Source organism: Triticum aestivum, chromosome 7A, assembly GCF_018294505.1.
Source record: "Triticum aestivum cultivar Chinese Spring chromosome 7A, IWGSC CS RefSeq v2.1, whole genome shotgun sequence".
Lineage (NCBI taxonomy): Eukaryota > Viridiplantae > Streptophyta > Magnoliopsida > Poales > Poaceae > Triticum > Triticum aestivum.
Genome location: NC_057812.1, coordinates 156548807 through 156563077, shown reverse-complemented (window position 1 = coordinate 156563077; position 14271 = coordinate 156548807). Strand labels below are relative to the sequence as shown.

The following is a 14271-nucleotide window of genomic DNA, read 5'->3' as shown; positions in this document are numbered from 1 at the left end:
GGATAAGTGGAGGGGACCCACGTGGGGTCCATGAGGCAGGGGGCGCGCCCTCCACCCTCGTGGGCGCGTGGCTGCTCCCCCTGCTGCGTTCTTAGTGCCAGATATTCTCAAATATTCTAGAAAAAATCATATTTAATTTTCAGGGCATTTGGAGAACTTTTATTTTCAGGATATTTTTTTATTGCATGGAAAATACAGAAATCTGACAGAAAAATACTATTTTTGATTTATTTAATATAAATAACAGAAAGTAAAAAGAGGGTACAGAAGGTTGTGCTTTCTAACTTCATCCATCTCATGGTCATCAAAAGGAATCCATTAACAAGGTTGATCAGGTCTTGTTAACAAACTCATTTCGAATAACATGAAACCGAAGAATTTTCGAATAACACTAGGTTACCTCAACGGGGATATGCACATCCCGAACAATAAGAATATCATATTTCTTCTTGACAATAGGAAGAGGAAATTCAAAACCTCCAATAGTAATTGTTGAAAATTTTCCAATAGAGTTGATACTGTGGACTTGAGGTTGTTTCCTCGGAAAGTGTACCGTATGCTCATTACCATTAACATGAAAAGTGACATTGCCTTTATTGCAATCAATAACAGCCCCTACAGTATTCAAAAAGGGTCTTCCAAGAATAATAGACATACTATCATCCTCGGGAATATCAAGAATAACAAAGTCTGTTAAAATAGTAACGTTTGCAACTACAATAGGCACATCCTCACAAATACTGACAGGTATAGCAGTTGATTTATCAGCCATTTGTAAAGATATTTCAGTAGGTGTCAACTTATTCAAATCAAGTCTACGATATAAAGAGAGAGGCATAACACTAACACCGGCTCCAAGATCACATAAAGCAATTTTAACATAGTTTCTTTTAATGGAGCATGGTATAGTTGGTACTCCTGGATCTCCAAGTTTCTTTGGTATTCCACCCTTCAAAGTGTAATTAGCAAGCATGGTGGAAATTTCAGCTTTCGGTATCTTTCTTTTATTAGTAACAATATCCTTCATGTACTTAGCATAAGGGTTCATTTTAAGCACATCAGTCAAATGCATACGCAAAAAGATAGGTCTAATCATTTCAGCAAAGCGCTCAAAATCCTCATCATCCTTTTTCTTGGATGGTTTAGGAGGAAAAGGCATGGGTTTCTGAACCCATGGTTCTTTTTCTTTACCATGCTTACTAGCAACAAAGTCTCTCTTATCAAAACGTTGATTCTTTGATTGTGGGTTATCAAGATCAACAGCTGGTTCAATCTCTACATCATTATCATTGCTAGGTTGAGCATCAACATGAACATCATCATTAACATTATCACTAGGTTCGTGTTCATTACCAGATTGTGTTTCATCATCAGAAATAGAAATGTCATTGGGATTCTCAGGTGTGTCAACAACAGGTTCACTAGAAGCATGCAAAGTCCTATCATTTTTCTTTTTCTTCCTCTTAGTAGGACTAGGTGCATCAACATTAGTTACCTGAGAATCTCGCTTAATTCTCTTAGGATGGCCCTCAGGATACAAAGGTTCTTGAGTCATTTTACCACCTCTAGTCATAACTCTAACATCATTATCATTCTTCTTATTATTTATTTCATTGAGCAAATCATTCTGAGCTTTAATTACTTGTTCTACTTGAGTGGTGACCATAGAAGCATGTTTACTAATAAGTTTAAGTTCACCTTTAACACTAGCCATATAATCACTCAAGTGTTCAAGCATATCAGCATTGTGTTTCAATTGTCTACCAACATAAGCATTGAAATTTTCTTGTTTAACCATAAAGTCATCAAACTCATCCAAGCATTGGCTAGCAAACTTAGTAAATAGAATTTCACATTTATCAAATCTATAGAGATAATTTACCTTTACTACTTGTGTCGAGTTATCAAGACCATGTATTTCTTCAATAGGTGGTAAATTCTTAACATCTTCAGCTTTAATACCTTTTTCTTTCATAGATTTCTTTGCCTCTTGCATATCTTCAGGACTGAGAAATAGAACACCCCTTTTCTTCAGAGTTGGCTTAGGAGTTGGTTCAGGAAGTGTCCAATTATTTTCATTAGTCAACATATTATTCAATAGCAATTCAGCTTGATCAATAGTTCTTTCCCTGAAAACACAACCAGCACAACTATCCAGGTGGTCTCTGGAAGCATCGGTTAGTCCATTATAAAAGATATCAAGTATTTCATTTTTCTTGAGAGGATGATCAGGCAAAGCATTAAGTAATCGTAGAAGCCTCCCCCAAGCTTGTGGGAGATTCTCTTATTCAATTTGCACAAAATTATATATTTCCCTTAAAGCAGCTTGTTTCTTATGAGCGGGGAAATATTTAGCTGAGAAGTAATAAATCATATCCTGGGGACTACGCACACAACCAGAATCAAGAGAATTAAACCATGTTTTAGCATCACCCTTTAATGAGAACGGAAACAACTTAAGGATATAATAATAGCGAGTTTTCTCATCATTAGTGAATAGGGTGGCTATATCATTTAATTTAGTAAGATGTGCCACAACAGTTTCAGATTCATAGCCATAGAAAGGATCAGATTCAACCAAAGTAATTATCTTAGGATCGACAGAGAAATCATAATCCTTATCAGTAATAAAGATAGGTGAAGTAGCAAAAGCAGGGTCATATTTCATTCTAGCATTCAAAGACTTTTCTTTAAGCTTAGCTAATAATTTCTTAAGACCAGATCTATCATTGCAAGCTAAGAAGTCTCTAGCTATTTCTTCATCCATAACATAACCCTCAGGAACAACAGGCAATTCATATCTAGGAGGAGAATCTTCATCATCACTTTCATCAATATTATCAGTTTCAATAATTTCATTCTCTCTAGCCCTAGCAAGTTGTTCATCGAGAAATTCACCTAGTGGCACAGTAGTATCAATCACAGAAGTAGTTTCATCATAAGTATCATGCAAAGCAGAAGTGGCATCATCAATAACATGCGACCTATCAGAATCAATAGCATGTGTAGGTGTCGCAAGTTTACTCAAAACAGAAGGTGAATCAAGTGCAGAGCTAGATGGTAGTTCCTTACCTCCCCTCGTAGTTGAGGGAAAATCTTGTTTCTTTGATCTTTCAAGTTCTTCGTAGTGATAAACAGATATAAATCCCAAGTGACTCAAAGAATAGAGCTATGCTCCCTGGCAACGACGCCAGAAAATAGTCTTGATAACCCACAAGTATAGGGGATCGCAACAGTTTTCGAGGGTAGAGTATTAAACCAAAATTTATTGATTCAACACAAGGGGAGCCAAAGAATATTCTCAAGTATTAGCAGCTGGGTTGTCAATTCAACCACACCTGGAAACTTAATATCTGCAACAAGGTATTTAGTAGCAAAGTAATATGATGATAATGGTAATGGTAGAAAAAGTAATATTTTTGGGTTTTATAGTGATTGTAAAAGTAGCAACGGAAAAGTAAATAAGCGAAGAACTATGTATGAAAAGCTCGTGGGCATTGGATCGGTGATGGAGGATTATGTCGGACACAATCGATCATGCAACAGTTATAACATAGGGTGACATAGAACTAGCTCCAGTTCATCAATGCAATGTAGGCATGTATTCCGAATATAGTCATACGTCCTTATGGAAAAGAAATTGCATGACATCTTTTGTCCTAGACTCCCGTGGTAGCGGGGTCCTATTGGAAACTAAGGGATATTAAGGCCTCCTTTTAATAGAGTACCGGACCAAAGCATTAACACATAGTGAATACATGAACTCCTCAAACTACGGTCATCATTGGTAATGGTCTCGATTATTGTCACTTCGGGGTTAACGGATCATAACACATAATAGGTGACTATAGACTTGCAAGATAGGATCAAGAACTCACATATATTCATGAAAACATAATAGGTTCAGATCTGAAATCATGGCACTCGGGCCCTAGTGACAAGCATTAAGCATAGCAACATCAATCTCCGAACATAGTGGATACTAGGTATCAAACCCTAACAAAACTAACTCGATTACATGATAAATCTCATCCAACCCATCGCCGTCCAGCAAGCCTACGATGGAATTACTCACTCACGACGGTGAGCATCATGAAATTGGTGATGGAGGAAGGGTTGATGATGACAATGGCGACGGATTTCCCTCTTCGGAGCCCCGAACGGACTCCAGATCAGCCCTCCTGAGAGAGTTTAGGGCTTGGCGGCGGCTCCATATCGTAAAACGTGATGAATCCTTCTCTCTGATTTTTTTTCTCCTCGAACTTGAATATATGGAGTTGGAGTTGAGGTCGATGGAGTGTCAGGGGGCCCACGAGACAACGGGCATGGCCAGGGGGGTAGGCGTGCCCCCACCCTCGTGGACAGGGTGTGGGCCCCCTGACGTGGATTATTCTTCCAGTATTATTTATATATTCCAAAAATAATCTCCGTTGATTTTCAGGTCATTCCGAGAACTTTTATTTCTGCACAAAAATAACACCATGGAAATTCTGCTGAAAACAGCGTCAGTCCGGGTTAGTTCCATTCAAATCATGCAAGTTAGAGTCCAAAACATGGGCAAAGTGTTTGGAAAAGTAGATACGACGGAGACGTATCACACAGCAGTTGTCCGTTTCGCAGCGGCGACCTTATACCTGATGGAGGCCGCCCACGACCATGTCGAGGCCGCTCATGCCCAGCTCTTGGCGGTCACTGCACAAAATGAATGAAGCTTCTCCAACAACGGTCGGCAACCCACGGCCGAAGAGCTGGCAATCGCCGAGAGCGTTCGAGCAGCCGTTCGTTTCTCCGTCGCATATCTTGCAACGACGGAGCCCGTCCAAGCCCGGATCGCATCCGCCCATGCCCAGCTCGTGGCGGCCTTTTCCAAAGAGATGGCAGACGCGGATGGTGAGATGCTTGCCAAGTATGGTGCGATGGATGCCATGGAGCCCCTTCCCCAGGAGACCGTTAGGCGCGAGCTGGACATGGAGGCGGCGGCGGAGATCAACGAGCACTAGCCGTAGTAGTACTCTTTGTTTTGTTTAATTAAGAGCGCCGGTCTTTAATTTGCGAGAGTAATGTTTAGTTCAGCTAGCTCTGTTTAATTGCTGAACTTGCTCGATTAAGAAGTGTGGGTGTGCTGTAGTCTCCTTTGTGTACCCAAATTATGCAATGACGTGGATGACCACTGTAACCATGGAAATTCGAACCAAATTTTTTTACGTTCAAACTCATCACACATGGGTTAAGCTATCTGAATTGTTTGTGATGTTCACATATCGTACATGGTTCGGAATAAGGGACCGTGTCTGATGACGCTTTGCGCGCTAGTTTTTTCGCTGAAGCAATTCCAAATTTTCGGCTTCCACGGAAATATCTACCTCCCCGCCCCCTCCCCCTTAGCAAAAGCCACATTTCCCCTGTTTCCACCTTCCTTTCCAAGTTGAAATCTTCACTCCTTGCTTGCAGTGCCCCCTCCTCGTCGACGACCCTCCTTCATGCTACTCGGTCTCGTCTATCCAAGCGGGTAATCCACACCCGACCCCCATCCTCCTCCTCCTTCCACATCCCACATGCCCTGACCGCCGACGCGCGCGCGACACCTTCCACCTAAATCACCGACCCCTCCACCAAATAAGCGCGGCCCTAAGCCATGGTGCATGCAGTATAGCCAGGATCTCAAGGAGCATTTGGCAGCAGAGAAGCAAATCACGGCCACATGCGCGGATGAGGTCGCTATGGCTGCCATTCATGCTGACCCCCACATCTTGGAGGAGCACCTTGCCATTTGGTAGCTACGCCAGTTAAGCATGCTCGGTTTACCCGTTGCGTGTGCTGCTCCTGCCTTTCCTTCACAAATTATAGTGAATTGTGCTATCTAATTTTAGCATGCAATCTGTTGCTCTAGTGTATATGTTCTATATGTCTTGCAGTGTGGTGCTCACTTATTAACTATTTTTTAATTAGTTATCGTCTTCACTTAACTGTTTGGTTCAATTCTGCAAATGTGATGTTCAATTCTTCAGGCTCCAATTTTGTATTGTCTTCCATGTGAGAAATAAATCGAATTTATCTCTAAAAAATACATGAGAAACAAATACAATTGTTGTATTTCCAAGTTGTCAAGCATGCTTGGTTTGGTTATACATTGTGCAATGTGGTGCTCAGTTAACGTTTGGTTCATTTGTGTTGTGGTGTTTAGTTAACTGTTTGGTTCAATTCTGCAATGTGATGTTCAATAGTTGTGGGTGCATTATGTTATTGTATACCATGTGAGGAATAAATTGAATTTGGTTGTAGTAAATACATGAGAAATAAATACAATTGCTACAATTGGTTGTAGTTAACTGTTTGGTTAACTGTCTGATCTTCTATTAGGAGTATGTTATATTGTGCAATGTGGTGCTCAGTTAATGTTGGTTCATTTGTTGTGGTGTTTAGTTAATTGCTTGGTTCAATTCTGCAATGCAATGTCCAATTGTCGTGGGTAGAATTTTGTATTGTTGTGCGTGTGAGGAATAAATCGAATTTGGCTGCACTTAATACATGAGAAACATATACAAGTGCTATATTTCCTAGTTCTTAATCATGCTTGGTTTGAATAAATGGGTTTTCCATGTGGCTTGAATTAATCTGATGAACTGCAATGTGCTTATTTTTCATTAACATATTTTACTGATAGCATGCGAACCCTTACTTAACCTGATGACTAACTACCATATATGTGTTGCAAGGAAACAATGGGAAGCACCAAGGTTTACAATCGAGGTTAGCACGTGCATGGTTCGTTGTCTAATAGCACATTATTGTGCAATTGCAGGAACCATTCTAATATTTTGGTTTTTAACAATTTGGTCTTGCACATGTAGGTCCTGCTGTCAGAGGTTTTGATCCACTGTTCAACCCTTTTTTGCATATGGGGAAATGAGTTGTCCATGAATATCAATCAAATTAAGAAACTCAGAAAGATTGTTAGGATAAAGAAATTAGCGACAAAAAACAATAAGATCTTTGTCTGCACAATGAAGAAGACATTAGTTCACTATAATATGGTACTAACTATTATACCTTGCCTTTTTTTATTCCTTTGCCCCATTTCCAATATAGAGAAGATATTTATGCACATCCTTGTTTTCAGGCCTTTCCAAAGCAGTTCACTAATGATTACCTCTCAACCCACATCTATGGTCAGGAGGCAAGGAAGGTTTTCATACATCACCAACGGTTCAATATTGAAGTATTCCTGAAGAGGACGAAGGACGGACGGTCAATCATCCATAGACACTGGCCTAAAGTTGCAAAGACCTTCAACATGAATGAAGGCTCAATATTCGCCTTCCGCTTCAGCAGTTTTCCAGATGAGATGCATCTATCTATATACCATCTATGATGCTAATTTCGAAAGGTTATACATGTTGCATGTGAAATTTGGTGTTGGTGCAGATGTGTAATGGGGTAGCTGAGTGCTGAAGCTGTATCATGTTGTACTCTCATGCATTTCAATTATGAAATTCTGCTTCCTTAATATGGAAATGAAATATATTATGTGCTTAATATGAATGTCAATTAGATTAATAAATGGATTATTAATAATAGGGTAATTATCCTGCTAATGGCGAATTAGCCTGCTAATTGGGTTTTGCTGTTGCAAACGGTTGTTGAAAAAATACTGTGGGCGATGACCTTAGGCAACACACACAGTTTCTAGGAATAAACCGTGTTGGATCAATGAACAATCACACACGACTTTCTCTTAAAAACTGTTTGCATTAGGCCACCTTGCGCAAACGTTTACCACATAAAAACTGTGTGTGATGGACAGCCTTTGCCACACAGTTTCTTCTACGGACTGTGTGTGATACATTCAATAACGCAAACAATTTAACGGAAAAAATTCTGTGTGATGTACCTGTGAACGAAAACGTTTTCCTTGGAGCGACTGTGTGGGATGTACATACGAACGGAAACGTTTAGCGGGGACTAACTGTGTGGGATGTACTTGCGGCCGGAGACAATTTCACCGTATAATTGTATTTTTTAGCTCTATTGTATGTATTTCCGTATTTGAGCACTCGTCGGTCGCACACGACCTCATTTTGCCGAGCGTGTGTGCCAGGAGGGCATATCCCTGATTGTTTCTAGGCCGTGTGGGAAGGACCCCCCTATCGCCCACACTCATTAGGCGATGGTTCCAAATGCCATCGTGGAAAGGGGTTAAAAACCGTTTGTATAGGACAAATGCGTACCAGTGACGTGAGACTATTCTTGCTAATGATTTTGCAAAATAAGAGGAGATGGGTGGCCTAAACATCGGTGCCACCTATCCGGAGATAGCTTGGTGGCACTGAGCATGTGCTTCTTGACATTGGACCCCGTGTGCCTAACTGGGTAGAGTCCTCTTCTACCCCTGCCTTGAAGGAGCATCTTCTTCGTTCCCCGTTCCTTGACAAGAAAAGAATAGGGATGAATTTCAACAAAAGAATCATTATCAACAGCAAGGCGGCTAGCGGAAATTAGACTTTTTATGGCTTGAGGTACATGAAGAATGTTGTTTTGGATGAAGATCACGGTCAGGAGTGTGAATAGCTGAATGACCAATGCGTTTAATAACCATACCTGATCCACTAGCAGTATGAATCTGCTCGTTCCCAGTGTAGCGGTCATGCACGGTCAGCTTTTCCAGATCTCCCGTGATGTGGTCGGTAGCACCATGTCCAAGTACCAGTTGGTGTCCACCCCATACTATGGTGCAGCAAGGTTGGCCAACTTCTCCTCCACACCTTGGTAGGATTCGTCGTAGCGCTTCCAGCACTTCCAGGCTAAGTGGCCCATCTTGCCACGGATCTGGCACTGGACCCTAGAGGCGGAGGCATATGGTTGTTGTTGTAGTTGCCCCTGCCACCGCCGTTGTTGCCGTTGTGTCCGCCGCCGCCGCCGCGACCTCCTGGTTTGGAGTAGCCATCGCGGTCACCACCATTCCTGCCTTGTTTGTGGCTGCGATCACCACCGCCACCGCCGTGTCTGCGGCCTCAAGTAGCGGCATTGGCAAAGGATTGCGACCCTCCGCCCCGAAGATTTAGCCTCGTTTCGAAGCTTAGCAGTTGTGAAAACAGCTCGGCCACGATCACCGGCTCCTCCCGGGAACACATGGTGGACACCACCGGGTCGAAATCTTCATCGAGCCCGGCCAAGATGTGGGAGACGATGTCGTCCTCGTCCACCCACTTCCCTATGGTGATCAGTTCGTCGCAGAGGGACTTGATCTTCCCGATGTAGTCGGTGATGGAGGAGTTGCCCTTCTGCAGGTTGGCGAGGGCGATCCGAACGTTGCTGCTCTGGGAACGGGTGTGAGATGCAAGCATCCCTTCAATAGTGTTACAGAGCTCAGCCGAGGTGTGGCACGAAGCGACCTGGATGGCTATCTCACAAGGAAGTTTCGTCGAGAGATAGGAGAAGACTTGTTGGTCTTGTGCATACCAGGTTTGGAACTCAGGGTTCGGCACCTTCGCCATCGTCTTGCCATCAGATGAGGTCACGTCGATCTGCATGGGTGGTGGTGGCTGCTCGACGTCGAGGTACTTGGCCATATGCGCTCCCCGGATGGCCGAGGGCACCGTCGCTTGCCATAGCGCTTGGTTGCCCTTCGTGAACTTCTCGATGGTGGCGTGAACAAATGGCGAGGATGGGAAGGAACTTGAAGACACTACCATGGATGAGCTCGGGGATGGCTCTGATTACCATGAAAGAACTAGAGATGTGGAAGCATATGCATCATCACAGGGACGCGTGCGTGTGATACGACTCCAACGTATCTATAATTTTTGATTGTTCCATGTTGTTATATTATCAATCTTGGATGTTTTATAGTCATTTTATATCATTTTTTGGTACTAACCTATTGACATAGTGCCAAGTGTCAGTTGTTGTTTTCTGCATGTTTTTTACATCGCAGGAAATCAATACCAAACAGAGTCCAAATGCAGCGAAACTTTTTGGAGATTGTTTTTGGACCAGAAGACAACCAATGGGCCGAAGAAGCACCTAGGGGTGCTCCGAGGGGAGCACAACCCACCAGGGCGCACTAGGAGGCCCAGGCGCGCCCTAGTGGGTTGTGCCCACCTCGGGTGCCCCCTGAACCGCCTCTTTGCTCTATAAATACCCCAATATTCCAGAAACCCTAGGGGAGTTGACGAAAATCAATTCCAGTCGCCGCAGAGTCCAGAACCACCAGATCCAATCTAGACACCATCACGGAGGGGTTCACCACTTCCATTGGTGCCTCTCCGATGATGCGTGAGTAGTTCTTTGTGGACCTTCGGGTCCGTAGTTAGTAGCTAGATGGCGTCCTCTCTCTCATTTGATTCTCAATATAATGGCCTCTTGGAGATCCATATCATATAACTCTTTTTGCGGTGTGTTTGTTGGGATCGGATGAAATTTGAGTTTACGATCATATCTATCTTTTTATCCATGAAAGTTATTTGAATCTTCTTTGATCTCTTATATGCATGATTTCTTATAGCCTCGTATTTCTCCTCCGATATTTGGGTTTTGTTTGGCCAACTTTATCTGTTTATCTTGCAATGGGAAGAGGTGCTTTGTAGTGGGTTCGATCTTACGGTGCTTGATCCCAGTGACAGAAGGGGAACCGACACGTATGTATCGTTGCTACTAAGGATAAAGCGATGGGTCTATCTCTACATATTAGATCTTGTCTACATCATGTGATCATTATTATTGCATTACTCCATTTCTCCCTGAACTTAATACACTATATGCATGCTGGATAGCAGTCGATGTGTAAAGTAATAGTAGTAGATGCAGACAAGAGTCGATATGCGAATCTTGGACATGATGCCTATATAATGATCATTGCCTAGATATCGTCATGATTATATGAAGTTCTATCAATTTCCCAATAGTAATTCATTTACCCATCGCTTGCTATTTTTCTCGAGAGAAGCCACTAGTGAAACCTACGGCCCCCGGGTCTCTTTCTCATATTATTTAGCCTTCACAATCTATTTTATTTGCCTTTTATTTTTATACCTATTATACCTTGTTGCAATTTTCTCATATTTTTGAGCTTCCAGTCATGAAGAACCCTAAAATTAAAAAGTTGGCCACGCTCGTTCTTATGAACGAGTTTGACTAGATAATACGGGAAGCTAGGGAAATCATTGACTTTTCTGGTATGAATCGTGAAAAGCCCGTGATAGATGAAATTCTTTACAATAGCGATTATGCGTTAAGACATATGCTTGGGGATAATAAAATCTTTGATGAGAATCTTAAAAAGGTAGTACCATTCTAGATGTAATCCAACAAGTTTTCAATAATGTTAATCAACATTACTCTTGGATTGTTGCCGGAAATCAACGTGGTTATGATAATGGGCAACTTAATAATGCTAAGGTTTCTATGGATAATATGTTTTATGTTGTTTTTACAAAAACCCATGATGAAAACACCTCTAAAGGAATTAAGAAGAAGGATGACAAAACTTAGATCCTTGCTTTATGCCTAGCTAAGGGCGTAAAACTATAGCGCTTGTTGGTAGGCAACCTAATGAATAAAATTTATTTTTTCTTTTTTGCTTTCTGTTCTTGAGTGCTTGCACAATTATGCTACTGTTATAATTGTGTTTTTTGTGTTTTAATTAGTGTTTGTGCCAAGTAAAGCCTTTAGGATCTTCTTGGGTGATAGTTGTTTGATCTTGCTGAAAAACAAAAACTTCTGCGCTCACGAAAACAATTCTCATTTTTAATTAGAGCGTGATAAAATACCAATCTTTTTTGCAGAAGATTAATATACAAATTGCCCAGGTCTTCCTAATTTTTTAGATTTTTATGTTAGATCTTACGACGCTTGATCCCAGTGGCAGAAGGGGAACTGACACGTATGTATCGTTGCTACTAAGGATAAAATGATGGGGTCTATCTCTACATAGATAGATCTTGTCTCCATCATGTCATCGTTCTTATTGCATTGCTCCATTTCTCCATGAACTTAATACACTAGATGCATGCTAGACAACGGTCGATGTGTGGAGTAATAGTAGTAGATGCAGGCATGACTCGGTCTACTAATCTTGGACATGATGCCTACATAGTGATCATTGCCTGGATAACGTCATGATTATATGAAGTTGTATCAGTTGCCCAACAGTAATTCGTTTACCCACCGTTAGCTATTTTTCTCGAGAGAAGCTACTGGTGAAACCTACGGGCCCCGGTTCTCTTTCTCATATTGTTTGCCTTCGCGGTCTATTTTATTTTCTTTTTATTTTCATATATATTAAACCAAAAAATACAAAAATACCTTGCTGCAATTTATTCTTATTTATTTTATCTTGCATCCAATCTATCAATCTACTACAATTTATTCACGTCTGTTTTGCCAATTTCTGGCACCCTTACCCGAAAGAGATTGACAACCCCTTTAATATGTCTGTCGGTGTTCTGGGAACGAGGGTCCCCAGACTTGCCTGCCTCCGGCCCATGGCGTGGTTCTGCGAGCGTGCCCGTACGACCCACCTTCACCAGGAAGGACTCAAGACCCTCGCGAGGGGCCAAGCCTCGCGAGGCGAGCGACACAAAACCTCCTCAGGGGCGGCCTCACCAGTCTGGCTCACAAGGGGTGGAGAGTTCAAGGCCAAGCGAACCTTGCGAGGTTCTAGTGACGTGAGCCATGACGACCAAGACCAGGCGGGCGCCAGCATGCACAATGTCCTTATTTCCTCTTCGATGCTAAGGAAGTAGGCGCAGGCGTGGAGTACCGAGGCGTCAAGGAAAGGTTTCCATATTAGTGCAACAATACCAAGACCAGAAGGACGGCAAGACGGAGGTCACCGTGGAGCCCAAGACGGCGTCACCACCAGAGCCTTTGGCAGGCGAAGACTACTTTTGTCAGGATAAGCTGTACTAGATGTCCCCTTTCAAATTGGCCGCTGTTGGCTGCCTTCCCGCTCAATATTTGGGAAGAGGACCAGGGCCCCTATAAATAGGACTAGCCACCACCGTAGCTAGGGGATCGATCTATCGGTCTGGCCAAGAGAGACCAGGACAACCACAAGTTCACCAAGCACAAGCACACCTCTCCTCAGGAGGCTGTTCTCCCCTTGTACCATTCACCCTCAACCCAAGAGACAGTCCACCACACCACACTGGAGTAGGGTATTACACCATAACGGTGGCCCAAACCAGTATAAATCTTGTGTCCTTTGTGTTGCGAGTTCGTCGAGTTAGTTCGTAAGATCTTAGCTGAGTTAGGGCGTGGATCGGTAGGGGGAGATCTTCGCACGCACCCAAGTGTTCGAACCTTGAGGGTTTTGCCGGAACCCGTGATCCGACATTTGGCACGCCAGGTAGGTGTGCGCCGAAGCTTCCCTTTCGTCGCTCCGCATCCTGTTGTCTCATCGTCTCCATGTCGGACGCTCGCCGCGCTCGCGCTGAGCGCCGGGCTGCCCTCCCTACCCATGTTGCTCAGACGGCTCCCGTCAGCGGGCCGCCCCATCGTTCTCCATCGCCTGCCGCCAACGCCGCCACCGGCCCGGCGGGGAATGAGTAGCAAGCATCCTCGCTGCACCCCTTAGTGCAGCAGGACGGCCGCACTGCCACTCCATCGCTGACCCCGGCTGGTTCGTCGTCCCATGCTCGTCACGCTCCCGTGGATGCGCAGGCCGCTCTGTGCATGGCGCGCGAGCTCCTGCGCTATCGCCCAATCGACGACCTCTACAAGGACTGTCTCGACCGCATCACCGAGCTTGTCAGCGCCGCAGGGGGCTCCCCTACTGCTACCTCTTGAGCACTGCGTTGGGTTTCCCTTGAAGAGGAAAGGGTGATGCAGTAAAGCAGCATCAGTATTTCCCTCAGTTTTGAGAACCAAGGTATCAATCCAGTAGGAGACCACGCGTGAGTCACCTTGTACCTACACAAACAAATAAGAACCTCACAACCAATGTGATAAAGGGGTTGTCAATCCCTTCACGACCACTTGCGAGAGTGAGATCTGATAGAGATAATAATAATAAGATAATTTTTTTGGTATTTTTATGATATAGATTGAAAGTAAAGATTGCAAAATAAAATAGATTGGAAACTTGTATGATGGAGAATAGACCCAGGCCCCATAGGTTTCGCAAGTGGCTTCTCTCAAGATAGCATAAGTATTATGGTGGGTAAACAAATTACTGTTGAGCAATTGATAGAAAAGCGAATAATTATGAGAATATCTAGGCATGATCATGTATATAGGCATCACATCCGCGACAAGTAGACCGAAACGATT

General features: G+C 43.2%; 1 pseudogene; it reads right to left on the bottom strand.

Moving 5' to 3' along the window:
- Window positions 1-9067: 9067 nt before the first annotated feature.
- Window positions 9068-9206, bottom strand: LOC123155172 (uncharacterized; annotated as a pseudogene).
- Between the last annotated feature and the right edge of the window lie 5065 nt (window positions 9207-14271).